This window comes from Aotus nancymaae, unplaced genomic scaffold (genome assembly GCF_030222135.1).
Source record: "Aotus nancymaae isolate 86718 unplaced genomic scaffold, 86718_ANA_hifiasm-v0.15.2.pri h1tg000040l, whole genome shotgun sequence".
NCBI lineage: Eukaryota > Metazoa > Chordata > Mammalia > Primates > Aotidae > Aotus > Aotus nancymaae.
This window is the reverse complement of record NW_026988454.1, coordinates 36,700,044-36,717,912: the sequence shown is the minus strand read 5'-3', so window position 1 is coordinate 36,717,912 and position 17,869 is coordinate 36,700,044. Positions and strand designations below refer to the sequence as shown.

Sequence of the window (17,869 nt, the reverse complement as noted above, 5' to 3'; positions counted from 1 at the left end):
GGAGGGCAGAGCCTCACCTGGATTTTTTTTTGGGGGGGAGATACAGGGTCTCACTAGGTTGACTATGCTATTCTTGAATTCCTGATCTCAAGTTATGCTCCTGCCTCAACCTCCCACACTATTGGGATTATAGGCGTGAGCCACTGTGACCAGCTAAAAATTTAATAGAATGAACTCAAAGCTGTAAATATTATCTTTCCATCTCTCTTGATAATCATGTTGGTAATTGGGTGCTGGGGAACTGCAAGTCCATGAGTGCTCCCCATCCTAAACCTAGCTGACAGAACAGACATTTGGGCAAGAAAGGGCCCATATTAGGTTTTCTGAAGTATTATCTGCAAACCTTTAAAAAAACAATTAATCTGGCCAGGTGCCTCCAGAATTTTCCAGACATAATTTAGTAGCAACAGGAAAATCCAAAAGAGGTAAAAACTCCTAGACAGTAAGAAGAGCTTTTTGTTGAAATCTCAAGTTCTTTGGCAAGACTTAGTATCAGAAACCAGAGTTCAGAACTCTGATAACCATCAAAATTCTGAACTCTGATAACTCTCAGAATTCATAATGTTAAGTACATTTTGAAAATAAGTTTTCTGATTTCTATTTATGAAAAAAATCACTAGAATTTTCAAAGCATGCTCATAAGCTTCTTGCTTTCTGACTTTATAATTGGTGTGCCAATCAGAAGAGGCCTCTGAATTTATCACAACGTAGGCAATGACATATAGTCTAACATGTGAGTGACAAGCAGAAGATAGCAGAAAACATGTATTCAAAAATACCATCCAATGTATAATTACCATCAAACAGATTGGGGATTTAAAAATATTCTTTCCACTTTTCAAATTTTTCAAGTCCAAGTCTCAAAACCTTATTGATCTACTTTCCTATTTATTCTATCATTTAGCTCAATTTACCAGATGAGATTAGAACAGCCAGAGAAATATTTTATAATACATTTTTTTTTTAAAGACAGCCTTGCTTCTGTAGCTACATGTGGGATTATCAACATTGCTTCAAGCAGCTCTGTGGGTATTCATTCCCACAGATTCTCTCAATGCCCCCAGGACCCTAAACCCTCTTCTTGCCTGTTCTTGCTATCTCCGCTGAATATAACTGAGCCCAAATCCCCGCACACCACATCACACCACATTTCTTAGTCCATGGGACCTGTGAAGACAAACTTTCTTATCACTGCAAATGGGTCTTCAAAACAGCTTGGGAAGATCAACCTAAGATTTCAATGTGAGTGTTAGACAAACTTTCTGATGAGACATCCATTTCCAAAATCACATTTGGTTCCACAGTATTTCTAAGGCTTGGCTTGCTGAGATCGGATTCTCCAGGGAGTTGTTGTTTTTATAATAATTTTAGAGAAAGTGAGAAAGGCTTTTCACAAGGCGAGAGATAATTTAGTGGAAACAGATCTCAAAGATGACAGTTATGCAAATTGTATTTAATGTACTTACTTTAAATGACCACAGAAAAAAATTCTATAAAATGCTTTACAAGAAATATACTGTTGGTTATTCGCTATATAATTAAGCTCATAACCTGGTGTGCCCTGACAAAAGTTTTACAATAAACCATCCCAATCAGACTGGATGATTGCAATAACCATCCCAACGAAGCCCCTCAGTGGCCTGGTACGCCTGATACACAGAGGGCCAGTGGACTCAAAGTAAAGAAGGACATGAAGCAGAGAAACAAGATTCAGATGGTACAGCTAAAATATTTCCTGAAAACAAAATGAAAAATGCACAAAGAAAACAAGCAAAAACATCCGTTGGAGAATTCGTAAAAGCTGGGATGGATTATTTAACCAGGCAGAAGGAATCTGGCAAGCTAAACATTAGATTTACAAACTTTCAATGCTGCTTTCACCGTTTCAAATAGTGATGTTGGCACCATCATCAAATTAGAAAAGAGCTGAAAACAGATTTTTGAATTGCTACTTTTCACAAAATACTAAGACTTCTGATGAAAAATATCACTGAGTTCATTTTTCATTTTTTTAAAGCTTTAGAAAAAGAGAAATGACAAGTTTAGAGAATAAACAAACTTTATTTTATAACAGTATTACAGGAAGCAAAATATCATTTAATACAACTTGAAGCTGCTATAAATCTAATCTGGCATCGTAACTATACATAGGGTCAAAAGCAAAGAAAAAAATGTTCAATATAGTTAATAAGTCCCTATCAGGTCTCTGGTGCCAGCTTTAAATGCTATAACCTTCTTGGAACCAACAGAGAACTACCACAGCCCCCTCCCCCTCTCTCCCCAGCGTCCTCAAACCTGTGTGAATCATCAAACTATCTGAAAGAGATAGGCCTGCTCAATAACAAAAGGTCAGTTTTACATGTAGACAAGGAGGTTTAATACAAAGCAAGGGTTCTACCCAAGTGTTCAAATAATGGAAAGTATTGAAGTTTGGATATGTTAAGAAAGAAAGCACTAAGGTTTTAAGCTGCCTGGATCTTTTAGTAGAAGGGAAGAAAGAGTTTTCTCTCTCTGTTCCCTCCTGTTCTGGAATGCTGCCGAAGGGCATGTGTCTGAGAAGCATTGGCACTGTGGTGCGGCAGGGTCTCTAAGCACAGTGCACAGTCAGTGAACTTCTTCATAATTCTCCAGTCCAGAGATTCTGACTCTCTACTAAAAGTAGAAAGTCACAGGACTGGAAAGTCAAAAGGGGCCAGTATAAAAAACATCCCCTGTGAAATTCTCAAATATTAGAAAATTTTCAAGATGTAAGAAATTTTAATCTGTATTAATACTTTCTCATACAGTATATTTACTGCAACTGGAAAACTCCGTAAATATTTACTGTGAGGATTCAATGGAAAGAATCTGGAAGAAGGGAAGCCACTATCTAAATTAGTCACAGAGTTTCCTTTCTGCACAACAGCACCTGTTCAAGTGAACAGCACCTTACCAGCTTGGGCTGGCCTTGTTCACTGTCATTTGATCAAAGTGAGTCATTAGAAGCAGGCAGTTGCACACAAAGTAAACAGAAAACAAAAACAAAACCCCCTAATTAACAACAAAAAAAGAAAGAACCAAGAATATTTAGAAGTGGTTATAAAACAAAATAATATATTAAAATGCATGGGAGCAATATAGACCAGAGCTGGTAAGAAAAGGTTTGGTGTTGGCATTTTAATTCTTCAGGCTTCTGGTCATTGTTACCAGTCGTAGCATAAATTCGCTGGAGTAGTGGTGTGGCATTAAGACTCGGAATGGTCAAAAAAATCTTCACGGGTTCACAAAGTTGACTGTTGTTTAAAAAATGACTTTCTAGGAGAGAAAAAACAAAGAGAAGGCTTAAATATTCCAAAAACACAGGCTTGAAAAAAAATGGTAACATTCATCAAATTTTCAATCAAGTAATCAACAGTTACTGTTTGCCTAGTCTTACAGTAAATAGTACGTTTACCAGAAGACAAGCATGAGACACTATTCCGCTCTCAAGGGCCTTAAAATACCTGGAGAATTGACAAGTACATTAGAATCAACTGGCAAATAAGAGTTCACTGCAAAAGAATTTATTAGCATAAAAATGAGACAATTCATATAGTAAGAATTTAAAGACAGAAATCAGGGTAGGTTTTAAAGCTATACTCAGGGAGAGGGAAAGTCAAAGTCCATTTTCTTTGTGCTGAAATGAATGAAAATGGTGCTTCAGGTGGAAAAACACAATGAGCTAAGAGGCAGGGAAGTGAAAAAGTACAGGGTATGACAGTAAGATGTATGTGGGGGGAAGCAGGAATGAATGGGAGGAACAGGACAGTGAAGAAATGGACATTACCATAGTTAAGCATTGTATAGTGAGTAGTAAATAAAGGTACAAATTATTAGGTCTATTCTTTAATAGACTGAGAAGTATGAGCTTGATCTAACAGACTAGAAAAAAAATGAATTAAGAAAGAACATTCGGACAAAAAGACCAGTTGGCAGTCTACTGCAATGGTCCAGGGCAGAGTACGAGAGCCACAGAGAGGTAAGAGACAGGTCAAAGATCCTGGGGTTGGCAAGTTCATTCAGGGCATGATAAGCCCAAGAAAGGAGGCTGGGATGAGGAAGGGTTTCTCACATCGTGATTTACGTTTTGAGAACACTACTGTGGCTTCAGTGTGATGAATAAGCTGAAGCCAGCAAAGAGTACAGGCAGGAACAACAGTCAGGAGACCACCGCAGGAGTCCGATTGGATGAGGAAGATGACAATGTCAGGCATTTCTGCTAGACAGCAGGGACTCAGACTTGAGTGGCTGGTACAGAAATCAGGTGGTAGGGAAATTTGAGAGGCACCACTAAGAAGAAAAATCAGAGTGTGGGGATTGAGAAGGAAGTATAGGGTAGATGATAAGGTTTGGAGTCTGGGACCGCAAAAAAAACGAGAGCATGAAGGCTTATAGCCTGCGTGAGGCATTAAGCCTAGGGATATAGATTTGGCCATCAGAACAAGGGATAAGTGAAAACAACAGACAGAACTAAGTCTCATGTAAGCATAAGAATAAATGAAAGCTACAGTGTTGCAGAAGTCCACAATCAAAGGTAAGTGGGTAGGACAGAAGACTAAAAAAATCCATGATGGTGCAATGGCCCTGAAAGAGAACAGGGTTTTAAGGTGGCAACTGTTTCATTTTATATTTCAACTTGGTTGGCAAATGATAGGTAATTACAAAGGACAAGTGGTAGAGTGAAGTGAAAAAAGTGAAGAGTGGTAATATCTTTTCCAAGAGACACTGGACCCAAAGTCAATTAGAATGTACACTCTTTCGGTTAGGTAAAATTAAGTCTTGCTTCAGTGAAAAAAGTCCCTAGCATTTAGATTTATCACAGATAATATTAGAGTCTCTTGATTATTCAGGACAGATTGATTAATCAACTTCATTGTTTCCTACCCTGTTGTCTGCCTTAGGCTATTTCATTACTAATTAGTACTTCTGCTTGATTCTAGGCAGGGAAAAAAATCAATGGAGAAAACACAAAGTCTTTTTCTAGGTTAGTAACTGTGAAAAGAAATGTGGGGGCTGATGAAGGGAAATGGATACAACTACCCATCAAACTGGATTTGGCAGTTACATGACACCTTCAGGCATGCGACCTGTTCTTGTCCCTGCAGAGCTGGCATTTCCATTTGCTTTGTTTAGTAAATACGCATCATTTGTTGAACACAGCTGCCATTTTGCAGTTTAGGTTATTAAAAAAAAACAAACCTCTGATGCTAGCGGGGCCTGAAAACCTACAGAGAGAACAATGTTTAGGATTCTAGTCTCCATTTTTTCTAGGCTCCACGTCACTTTATTTCTTTGCATCTGTTTTCATCAAAAATAAAATTTTCACTTTGTAATGAGTCATAAATTTGTAAAGAAAAGCTAAAATTAAACTTGTTTCAAAGTTATTATAGGAAACTAAGCATATGTAGGAATTGAAGGGAATAGATCTTGATCTCAAAAAACTTCACCATCTACTGAGCTAAAAATAGAGAAAAAGACATAGTTACCCAAATAAACTCAAAATGTAATTTATTTCCATTAATACACTTTTTTTCTCATAAAAAGTATTATAAATGATAACCTTGATGTGCTCTTAGGATTCCAAACAGCTTTCAGAATCATTTATTGGCATTTTAATGTTAAATCTTACTTATTTTCTCATTCTTTAAAAAGCAGTAAATCCAGTTTAACTCTGAGTTAGATATTGTGTCAAAACGTCCCAGTTCCTTACTGGTGTGGATGAACAGGGAGTAACTTATTGTATGAAGATTTTATTTACATATCCACTTATCTTTTTTGACTGTTTTTTGCACTTAAACACATGTAGAAATATGTTCCTAAGCTTTTGAGCTGGGAAAGAGAAAAGATGAAGATAGAATCATCAGTGTCACTGCTACATAAGCATCAGAAATATTATACTTTTCTGTCCTCTGGCAGGTGTCTGTGAGAAATAAACTTAATATTTGACAATTTTTAACAGGCTAGAGTTTGGGACTAAATTATTGATTACATATTCCAACTAAACTGAAAACTAGGCACTGGATCTTCATGTAAGAGCTGTAGAAGTTTCAAGAACTTTCTTTTCTTTCTTCTCTAAGCTTGAATTCTACTCATATTCATAGAAGTCTGGGCATCTTCTTCAATACAAATTGACAGGCATTAATTTTAGACATTAATTCAACCTGCTTTCACTTTTACAATATCACAAGGTTCACCTGAGTTTGGGTAGGATCATAGCTGTAAAGTATATGGATTATACTTTACGTATTAAAATTGTGGTCAAGGCGACAAAAATAAAAGCATTCACACCACTGTTCTGTTTCCATGCTTCTCTTCCACCCCTGGCCTATACAATGTCAGTAAACATTTCTAACTACTGTCGTTACATTCCCTAGTCTATGTCCCCCTCTTTTGGTCAATGTGAGAATAGATCAACATGGCTAAAGTTCATCTAATCACAGGTGTAATTCTATGTCCAAGTTCTTCAAGGATACATGATGGTTGCGTGCCTTATCTCAAGCATTCACAGAGGATCAGAGAGTTATTTATCCTTCTCAGGGTGCCCTATGAGCAGTGGTGAAAATAGTCCAAACACAGAAGTTCTATGATGTCATCTGAAAAGCACAATCTTTGAGTTTCTAGAGACAAAGGGATCAATGTACTGATCTCAATCTTGGGTGCACTATTACAGAAATTGTCTCAGTAAATTGATTTTAAAAAGCATTTGACACAAAACACTAGCAATGCTGCCTTTAAGTGGTACAGCACTCATCCAGAGAGAAGTCTCAACAAAAATGCAAAAATGTAGTTTTCCCCTATATAATAACAACAATGCAAATGCAAGAAAACAACATTTCTTCAGATTAATGAAGATTCAATTACCACAGAACAATATAATTAAAGAGTCTGAAAACAGGAATAAAATGTTTACTTCAGACACACTACATTTCCTAAACAAAAATAACCTCCGTGCACTCAGGTGTAATTTAAATATGATATTTTATGGATTTGACAGTTATTTCAAATACTGTACTTTTCATTTTTATTATTCTATGGTCCTCGATTTGCATACTTGATTTTAATTTCTAAACAGAATTTCCGTTATTTAAATTATAAAAAATAGCCAGGCACCGTGGCTCAGGCCTGTAACCCCAGCAATCTGAGAAGTCGAGGCGGGCAGATAACCTGAGATCAGGAGTTTGGGACCAGCCTGGCCAACACGGCAAAACCCAATCTCTACGAAAGATATAAAAATTAGCCAGGCATGATGACACATGCCTGTAATCCCAGCTACTCAGGAAGCTGAGGCAGGAGAATCGCTTGAGCCCAGGAGGCAGAGGTTGCAGTAAGCTGAGATCACACCACTGTACTCCAGACTGGCTGACAGAGCAAGACTCTGTATGGAATACATAAATAAATAAAATAAAAATCCCAGAGTCAAAAAATGTAAGCTGCTAAATTTCCATTTGGTTAAACCTAGAAAATAGTCCATTCTTAAAATGTCTGTATTACCACTAAATATACATGAAGTGTAGCCTACAGCCCCTGAGGGCTGCTGAGTCTCTTCAAGGGGATCATAGAGTCAAAACTGTCTTCATTATCATACTAAGACATTATGTCCTTTTCAGTGTGTTAGCATTTTCACCAATGGTGCAAACAAACAATGGTGAGTAAACCTACTGGCAGCTCAGTCTACATAAGTCGAAGCAGAGGAATCAAACTGTACTTCATGTAACCTTATTCTTCCTTTTTTTCTTTTTTCTTTTTTTTTTTTTTTTTAGAGGCAGGGTCTCCAGTCACCCAGGCTGGAGTGCGGTGGTGTGATCATAGTTCACTGCAGCCTTGAACTCCTGGACTTAAGGGATCCTCCTGCCTCAGCCTTCCAAGTAGCTAGGAATACAGGTACATACCCCTACACCCAGCCAAACAAAAAAATTTTTTTTGTGGACACAGGGTCTTGCTATAGTGCCCAGTCTGGCCTCAAACTTCTGGCCTCAAGTGATCCTCTCACCTCAACCTCCCAACGTGTTGGGATTACAGGCGTTGAGCCACCATGCCCCAACTGTCCTCTTATCCTTTACCAATGTGCACTCGCAGTGAAACAGAGAAGACAGTTTCACTTAAGGATGTCCTTGAGGAAACAGAAGGAATATTAATTCTCTTACATCTCAACCCTGAGTGCGCCTTTTTAGTATTCTGTGTGATTAAATGGTTAGTATGCACGCAACACTCCAGCTGCACACAGAAGCACAATGTCTAGAGGAAAAGCATCGATGCGAATGTTTGAACTGTGAGTTGAAGCAGCTGCGTTTTCATAAACCACCTTTCTTACTTGAGAGAATCACTGGCAGACAGACGATGTTATTCAATGTGGGCACTCGGCAAACCTTTTATTGAAAATGAAGTTGAGCCTGTCGCCTCAAGAGAAACAACTGACAGCACTTGTTGCCAATGATAAAATTCAAGCTTTTAGGTGAACATTAGAATTTGGAAAACAGTGTTTTGGCCACCATGAGCTTGATGGCTTCCCAATATTGAAAGACTCTTGATGAGATCAGTGGCAACCAATGACCCTCTTACTGTCTCTATCACTTTACCTTTTCCAGGATGTCATAGAGTTGGATCCTACAACACAGTCTTTCTAGACAGACTTTTTTCACCATGTGATGATTTTTACCTTAATAAATATTTGTAAAATTTCTCTGTTTTGACTTATGATAAATTTCAATAGGTGTAATTCACATGAACAAAATCTCTTTGGGCTCTTCAACAATTTTTAGGTGTATAAAGTGGTCCTGAGACCATTAGGTTTGAGAACTGCTTATATCTAATCTGCTATCAGTAATCTACTGCCGTTTTCTTCTATCACTGATATTTGTGTATCTGCTCAGTAGAGGGAGAAATTAAATCCAGTATTTTTCTCTGCAGTCAAATGAAGCACAGTATCTGTTCTACAAATAATTCAGCAAAATGCTTTTGCTTCTCCTGGTTTGCTGGAACACATTATTGCTGTTTGGAGCCCCCACCTTCTCAGGAGGCTCTCGGGTCCTTGAAGGCCCAAGTCCCATCTTCAGGCCTTTCCGAACTGGGTTGACCTTCCTGAGCCCTGTGCCCTCTGAATGAAATGTATTACTCTCAAAGGCCTATGTGCTAATATAACTTTACTTCAAAGAGGTATAGATACTGAGTTTCATTTAACTGAAAAGGAAAAAAATACTGGACTTAATTTTTATAGATGCTCCTATATGGTATTTTACTCCAGGTCTTGCTTCCAAGTTAAATTCAGTCTTACTCTTAGAGACATCCAGTTCAGTCTCCCCATTACTAACTGTCTGAACCAGTATTTTGGTGTCTTTACAGGGTACTTCATCTAATCTAGTAGTTTTTCAGTCAATCATACACACTACTAACAAATCAATATTACTAAAGGACATGGCAGGTAAGACCATCTGCAATTTGCCTTCAACAAATGTTTCCAGCTGTGCTGGGAACTCTACACATAACCACAATGGAGGTTTGCTTTTCCTGACATCCATCCCATTGTTTTCTCAAGTGCTCTTTCCTCCCTCCCCGGATCCCCCAACCATCCAGATCCCCCTTGGTGCTCTGCACAGAGGAGCTTTCCTGCAACCTTTCTGGGGAGCTTTGTCTTGATCAGCCAATCAGAAGCATTTCTCCTGTCAACTTTCACAGCCCTTTAGCTAGGCTTTTCTTCAAATACACTATTTTTGTTATGTTTGAATGTAAAATAACCCTGAACGTTGTATGTTTGAATGAAAAATAAACCTGGACGTTATTTTTATGCATGTTCCTATGCCTTCCTCTCTCACACACAACGATAATAGTCCCTTGACCAAAACAGGCTCATATTATAAATTAATGAATCTGGAAGTGAAAGTAACAAGGACTAATTCGTAACATAAGACTGAAGAACAGGAGCATGAGGAAGCAGGGCAAAAAACCCCAACAGAATTGTATTATGCCTTTAGGAAGAAGCACTAATTCCCATTTTTACCATTACTCTCGTCTGACCATTTTCTTAAGTGGAAAAACATCAGGTTCATTTTTCTGTTCTCTTTTGTTGATTAACTGTATCTATGATATTCCACGAGGACTCTTCTTTTAAAAACTGGTTTCCTCAAATCACTGAAGCCGTACACAAGTTTCTAAGAGTAGTGGTGCTGGCAGTAAAGCTGTTAAGGTCTTCTGGTTCACTCTGCTAGGTCAAATCTTCTGGGAATTTAATATAAAAGCATTCTACAAAATCGTAGAGCTCCTTTTAAATAACAGATCAACTATGGTCAGGCTCCGCTCAGTGTACTTTATTAGAGCTGAGCTTTTGTCAACCTTAGGTTCATAAGATAAGTAGCAATGAGAAAACATTTCTCTGTAGCATCAAATAAGAGCTTAAAAATACTCCGTAGCAAGGCTTTCATCTTTTAGAAAAACGGAGGTTAGTGGGAATCAGAAGAAATTTCTAGACCCAACTTTCTCACTTTTTATCTGAGGGAGCATGGGAAAAAAACCACTTTTCCTCAAAGTTAAATTAAGATATCTTAAACAAAACACTATTCCCTGCCCCCCAGCAGTCTCAGCCTCTCTCTCTCTCATTCTCTCTCTCTCTCTCTGTCTCTCTCTCTCACACACACACACACACACACACACACACACACACACACACACACAATCTTAAACCGCATCATGCCATATAAGATTTTCTTCTCACTTCACTCCCTCCTACCCTCCATAGATCAGCACTGTCCAAGACAAATATACTGCAAGCAATGAATGTGAGCACATATGTAAATTTTCTAGAAGCCATATTTCAAAAACTAAAAAGAAATACGTATATTTAATTTTAATATAGGTATTTAACCCAATATACCCGAATTATTAGTTCAATAAGTAATTAATTTAAAATTAGGAAGAGTTTACTTTTTTCTCAGGTCTGAAATCCAGTAAATAGCTTACACTTACAATACATCTCAGTTTCAACTAGCCACATTTCAAGTGCTTAGCAGCCACAAGTGAGTATTGGCTACGATACTGGACAGAACAGGTCCAGATTCCCACATGCGCTAATGCTAACTCAACTATTTTGATGCAAGAAAGCATCAATATGTCCTTGGATTGTAATCCTCATAAGGACAGGAGTATCTTTAAAACCACACACACATACACAAACTTGTTAATGAGTTGCCATAGCAAAATTCCCTTCTGAGCCACCCACAAAATTTACATGTTTAAACAATTGTCATCTGGGATATCTAACAGAAAAGCCTTGAGACAAATGAATCTATACTTACCACAGGTGACCTATGGCAGTTATGTTAATGTCTAGGATCCTATTTCCTTATAAAAAAGGTTGGAGGATGGACATTGAGAGCTTGTTTGGAGGTTCTAGCCAGGCGTGCAGCTACTCATATACCCTTGACTGAAGACCGGTCCTCCTCTATCAGGGATGGCCATCCTCTGCAACTGAGCGTACAGCTTCAGGAGGGACACATGTGGAGTGGTGAGGGAGGAAGGGGACACCCACCTAGCCAGCCAGATCAGCCAAATCAACCCTGGCAATCCATGGGGTGACAGATGTCTCAGCCAGATTGCCCTCACATCACGTATGTTCATTGAGGCACTGTTTACAATAGCAAAGACTTGGAACCAACCCAAATGCCCATCAAAGATAGACTGGATAAAGGCAATGTGGCACATATACACCATGGTATACTATGCAGCCACAAAAAAGGATGAGTTCATGTCCTTTGCAGGGACATGGATGAATCTGGAAACCATCATTCTCAGCAAACTGATGCAAGAACAGAAAACCAAACACCACAAGTTCTCACTCATAAGTGGGTATTCAACAATGGGAACACATGGACACAGGGAGGGGAGTATCACACACTGGGGTCTGTTGTGGGGTGGGGAACTAGGGGAGGGAGAGCAGGGGGTGGGGAGTTTGGGGAGGGATAACATTAGGAAAAATACCTAATGTCAGTGACGGGGGGATGAAGGCAGCAAACTACCAGGGCATGTGTATACCTATGTAACAATTCTGCAAGATCTGCACATGTACCCCAAAATTTAAAGTAAAAAAAAAAATCATTAAAAAAGATATGAAGATTCTCTACAAGCAGTTTAACATTAAATATTCTTCACATTTCCAGACTCTTAAACACATCCTAGGACAGGGTAACAAAGTCATAACCACCACCCCAACCTGGCCAGAGGCCAGATGGGTAACATACACTCATAAGGAGACTGGGACCCAAGGGCCTCAACATAAAGACAGGATAGGACAGGCAGTAGCACTGTGGTGACCTAGAGAGCTCCTCCCAGCCTGACATTGGCTACGCCTACTTAGCTCCAGTATTTTCACCACGGGGAGAGCAGGCTCAATGTCAGCAGAGCTTCTCACTTTTCTAAAATTGCTGAGTATCTTCTAATTTTTAAGCATGAATAATTGATTCAAATTCTAAGACATACAGTTTAGGCCAAAACACAAAACAAAACTGTGGAAACGGCCTGTTCATCTCTAAGCAGTGAGCTCTGTCTTGCCCCTCTCTCCACTTTTGGTGCCATTTCTAATGCTTAATAATAATTTTTTAAACTGGGGGGAAAATATAGCATTTGTGACTAAGGGGTTAATTAATCTGAAAAGATTAGTTACTCATCTTTTCAAGTTACTAAGCTGTGTGATAATTGTGACAACTGAGGGATAATTTAAATGCCCATTAGTAGGGATTATTTATGTAAATCATCATGCATCCATTCAATTACTCTCTACAAGAGAAATAAACAGACACCTGAATAGGAAAATGGACAAAGGACACAAACTGGCAACCAAAAGATATGCAAAGTATATGATTATATGTGTCTACGTGTACACGTGTCTATGACTGCGTGTAGCGTATATATGCATGTATTATATGTGTACATGTGTCTACGACTGCGTGTAGCGTATGTATGCGTGTATTCCAACCTCACTAGCATTGAAAAAATACAATCAAAGAAGGCTCTTTCCTCACTATTCAAGCAAGGGAGAAACAAATGCTCTTTCCTGATCAGAATGACAAAGCTTTTTTTAAAAATGTTTAATAATGCTTAGTGTTGCCAAGGCTGTAGGGAAACATAAGCTCACAAACTGCGAGTACGAGCCTACGTTTGCAGAACCATTAAGGAGGACAATTTGGTAATATGTCAAAAACCCTTGGTGGGCCAGGAGTGGTGGTTTATGCCTATAATCCCAGCACTTTGGGGAGGCCAAGGCAGGCATATCACCTGAGGTCAGTCAGAAGTTCGAGACCAGCCTGGCCAACATACCGAAACCCTGTCTCTACTAAAAATGCAAAAATTAGGCGGGTGTGGTGGCACACACCTATAATCCCAGCTACTTGGGAGGCTGAGGTAGGAGAATCACTTGAACCCAGGAGGCGGAAGTTACAGTGAACCAAGATTGTGCCACTGCACTCTGGCCTGCACAACCAGAGTGAAACTCTCTCAAAAAAACAAAAAACAACCTTGGTGGCATACCAACTCCAATTTTAAACCTATTTGCCCTGGAGAAACAATGAGATCAACATACAAAAATGTACAAACAAGTATAATCTTTGAAGCTGTATAATAATTATGAAAAATAAGAGGTAATTTAAATGCCCATTAATAGGGGTTATTTAAGTAAACCATCACTCATCCATTCAGCAGTTGCTGAAAAATGATGAGGTAAAAACAAGGACCAATAACTATAATGTACTATTAAGTGGAGGAAAAAGCAAGACATATAACAGAATCACAATATTAGCCTATGTAGACAGAGGGATGAGTGTGTATGTGAGTGTCTATATGTGTGTATATTTATAAGTACACCCTACACACTGGAAAGAGATTCTCTATCTCTGGGAGCATGGGACTTAATGGGTCACTTAACATTTTCTACTGTCTCTCCCTTTTAAAAAGTTATAACCTCTCTTTTATTACCAGAAAAAAACAATAAAGATAGTTTCATTTGAAAAAAATAAGAGTCAGTAATGTTTATGTCCAAGAGCAAGCCTTGGGGAGTTAGTGATACTGCCTGACCTTAATGTTTGCACTAGAGCAGTGGCACCCAGCACCTCTTGTGTGGGGGAATTCAAATAAGTTATAACTGACTCATTGATAACAACCTGGTAGATTTAGCAACGTTAAATTAAAACATTCCCCAGCATTTCAGAGTGAAAACTGGCTGTGCCTCAAACTCACTAAACAAAAACTGGCTTTTTATTTCTACGCAGAAGAAATCAGTCCTCATGTGAGGTTTGATTAATCTATATTGAAAATGAAGCAGTAATAAGATGCTAATTTTAGGTATGAGACTAGCACAACTCGGCAAATAAAATAAAAATGCAACACATTTGATATGCCTGCAGAACTAAAATAGTCATCTGGAAATCAATAGGTTTGTTCTCGTTGAAGGTCAGGGGTGACACTCATCAGGGCCCACATGTAAATGAGTGGCTTATGATTAGCTAGAGCTCAGTTCAGCCAACAGGGTTCTTATCTCTCATCAAGTCAGCAGGCAGCTCATGTTAATTTCCTGTTTGGCTTATGAGTTCATGTTTTGAAACTGTGCACATCAACCTAACTTTGAAGCAAACACAAGATTGTGTTGTTTAGAAAGTGGCATTCATGCACCCACCAACAGTGTTAAAAGCAATATGACTAATTTAGAGGTATTCATTGCAGGTTAAAGAGTGGGACACAGGGTCCGTCTAAGAGGTTCCTGGGAATGGTGAAGTGACCCTGCTTTTAATAATCACAGCACTAGCTCCAATAGCTCCATGACACCTAATGTTCTCCAACTTCTCAGATGAAGCCAGGAAGAGCTGATGGAAGAGCAAAAGGTACTGTCACTGGGTTTTCAACTTAAAACACTCTCCATGTAGAATCTCTCTATTTTCAACCTGTTACAGCGCTCTCTCCCTACTACCAGACTGAAACAGCTCTGACAAAGGCTCCAAGTTGACCCCTGTTCACCAATTCCCAAAACCACACTCATTTTGTTTTTCTGCCATATTTAACACTTGGTTCCTCTCTCTTTCTTGAAGTTATCTTGCTTTGCAGCTGTGTCACTTCCCCGTTTTCCGTTTTATTTCTGCCTCCTGGCTCCGCCTTCTTTATGGCCTCCGTTCCCCAGACCTCAACTCTGAGCCAGTCCTGGATAACACAGCTCAAACCACAGGCTCCATCAGTACACAGTGCATTCAGGGGACTCACAAATCTCTCTCCTGCTCAGAAGCCTGTTGCACTCTCAACACTCTTGTGCTTCCGAATTTGCCACCTCTGCGTATCATATGCATCTCAAACTCAGTATCTCTGGGGTAGAAAATTTTCATTTTCATTGGACTCTTATAAGCAAAAAGGGTTCATGGCCAACCTTGTAACTTATAGAAAGTTCTTAACAACCTGCCTTGGAAAAAAGCTCTTCTGTTTCTATCATCATCCCCAGTTTACAGAGGACAGCTCTGGACAAAGGGATGAAATCTGCCAAGGTCATACAACTAACAAGTAGATTCGAACCCAGCAAATCTGCTATCCTGTGCTCCCTCTTAACACGCAGACGATCTGGGAAATTTTCAATTAATCACGTCACGGTGTGAATAAGATGGGGCCTTACAGATTCACTTCGAAGCTTCCTCCAGAATTCGTATGACAGTTGGTCTCTCCAGCAGTACCGCAGAACAAAAAATACGCCTTTGCTTTAAGGTAGCCAAGCAGAGAAAACTGACCATAGTATTATGGCCATGACATGCAAAAGACAAAACTCATGTACTGCATGATTCAAATTATACGTGCCAACATCAACTCCTTGTCTAGGCCAAAAAACCTAAATATAATGTGTGATTCTCCTCTGCTTCCATCTTCCCAATGCACTAACTTCCACAGCCTCATGCCAATAGTCAACAAGTCACAGAGAAGGTAAGTTACCTCACTATCTCTCAAATACAGGAGGAGCACCCTATCACTTTCAGGATAGTTTAGCCTCCTCAGCTTGGCTTAGAAGACTCCTTGGCATCGGGCCTCTGCCTCCTTCCTCCTGCATCTCCGTCATTCTCCTACAAGTATCCCACAGTCCAGCTACATCTGATTGTGCGCTGTTCTTGGAGTGTCAGGTTCAATGCTCCCAATCCTGCCTGGAATGGCCCCCTTTACCCCTTTTTCATAGAGCTACCTCCTACTCAGCATGAAGCTTAAGTGAAACATCTCTGAAGCCCTATTCTGGTTTAGAGGTCTCTCCTTCTTGTTCCCATCACATGAGGTTCAGAATATAACACAAAACTTGAAATAATTCTGCTATCACTGATTATTGTCTGAAGTGCCGACCTTATTTTATTTGATATTTAGCAAAACAGTAGACGATACCCAGTGGGCGTTCCATACATATTTATGCAATGAACAAATAAATGAACAGATGAGTGAAAGGATGAGCAGCCACTCCTCTGTCATTTCATCCTTCAGGTGCTCCCTGCTTTTGGATGAACAGGAGGCTTAGTTCACTTTTTTACCCTACATCCATGATTACTCTAAGAGTCAGAGAGGCGCCTGTGAAGTCTGCGTTGGGAGAGCTCCCTCTCCTGTGGCTCATTCTTTCTGAGACTACACAGATACCACCACCAGGCCTGGAACCCTTCTCCCTCCTGATCGGGACTCTTTGGGAATACGACTGCAGTGGTAATAAGGTCAGCAATATTTTTCATCCATATGAGGGCTCATAAATATGCATTTGAGCTAAGCTGGCAGGAGGGAGTAGTCCTTGAAAGGACATAAAAAAGTTACAAAGATTTAGTGAAGTCCTCATCTAAAGTGTGTTTTCTTTTTAACAGAGTTTGCATTTAGCTCCTCTCTGCCTCATGGCAGGCCACCACCTGCTGAGAAAGGTGGACTTGGGAGGTTCGTCCTCTGCAGGTTATTCTTTTACCGTCTTTCTGTCTGCCTCCCCCCTCCCCCCACTTTCAACACTTGATCAAAAGCTCAGAGCTACTCCAAAGGCAGAGATCAGGTCAGGAGGAGAGCTTTACGTGCCTGAAAAAGGGAGATGGAGCAGATACATTGCAGACAGTTCCCCTTCTTTTTTGACATTCAGATTTTGTCCTGATCCTGCTCTTTGCCTTGGCCCACCTGCTGCCTCTGTGGGATCCTGGCAGGGCAGCCAGACAGTAGCTGAAACAGTGAAAACACACTCTTCCCAGATCTGACGGTCCCCAGCAAAGGAAATATTTTAAGAGTGAGCTGCAGCCAGTGCGGGGTAGAGATGCCAAAATGACTTTGAGACACTGAGGTCATTCCTAGTCATCCTTCAGATTTCAAACTCAAACTTTGTTTCTCAAGTAATTGGGTAAATGTATGATAGTTCCAGTCTCCTATTCTGCTCTCTCACAGCATTTTATTTCCTTTAGAGACCTTATCACATTTACATTTTGTTCATTTGTTAATATTCACACCTCCCTTATTGGAACACATCCTCTCCGCCAAGGAAGGTGACCGTGTTTGCTTTGTCTATCATGGAATCCTCAATATCTAGCCCTACCCTAGCACATTTGGGCACCCATTAAATATTTTTTGAATGCATGAATCAATCTTTCCAAATTTATCTAGTTTATTCACCTTATATGTAAGTTTATACTTTAACTTCCTAAATCTGTTTAACGATGCTTCTCATAAAAGCCTCTGAGATGGGCAAACTTCAAAAGCTGTGTGTCTGTGTGTCCACTGTAAAAATGAATATAAGGTGCTAGGAATAAGTGATATAACTAATTCATTTAAAAACTTATTAAAATGCCTCCATTACCAGTGGAGTTACCAGTAATGCTTAGAGTGTCACCAAATTTTGTCTAGC

General features: G+C 39.5%; 1 protein-coding gene across 31 annotated transcripts in view; it reads right to left on the bottom strand.

Moving 5' to 3' along the window:
• Positions 1 to 2,041: 2,041 nt before the first annotated feature.
• EPB41L2 (erythrocyte membrane protein band 4.1 like 2) overlaps positions 2,042 to 17,869 on the bottom strand; it is a 225,463-nt gene continuing 209,635 nt past the window's right edge. For all 31 annotated transcript variants that reach the window (XM_021666542.2, XM_012458328.2, XM_012458331.2 and 28 more), the window contains one exon: positions 2,042 to 3,294. The gene's annotated coding sequence lies outside the window, so the exon portion shown is untranslated. The remainder of the gene's footprint in view (positions 3,295 to 17,869) is intronic.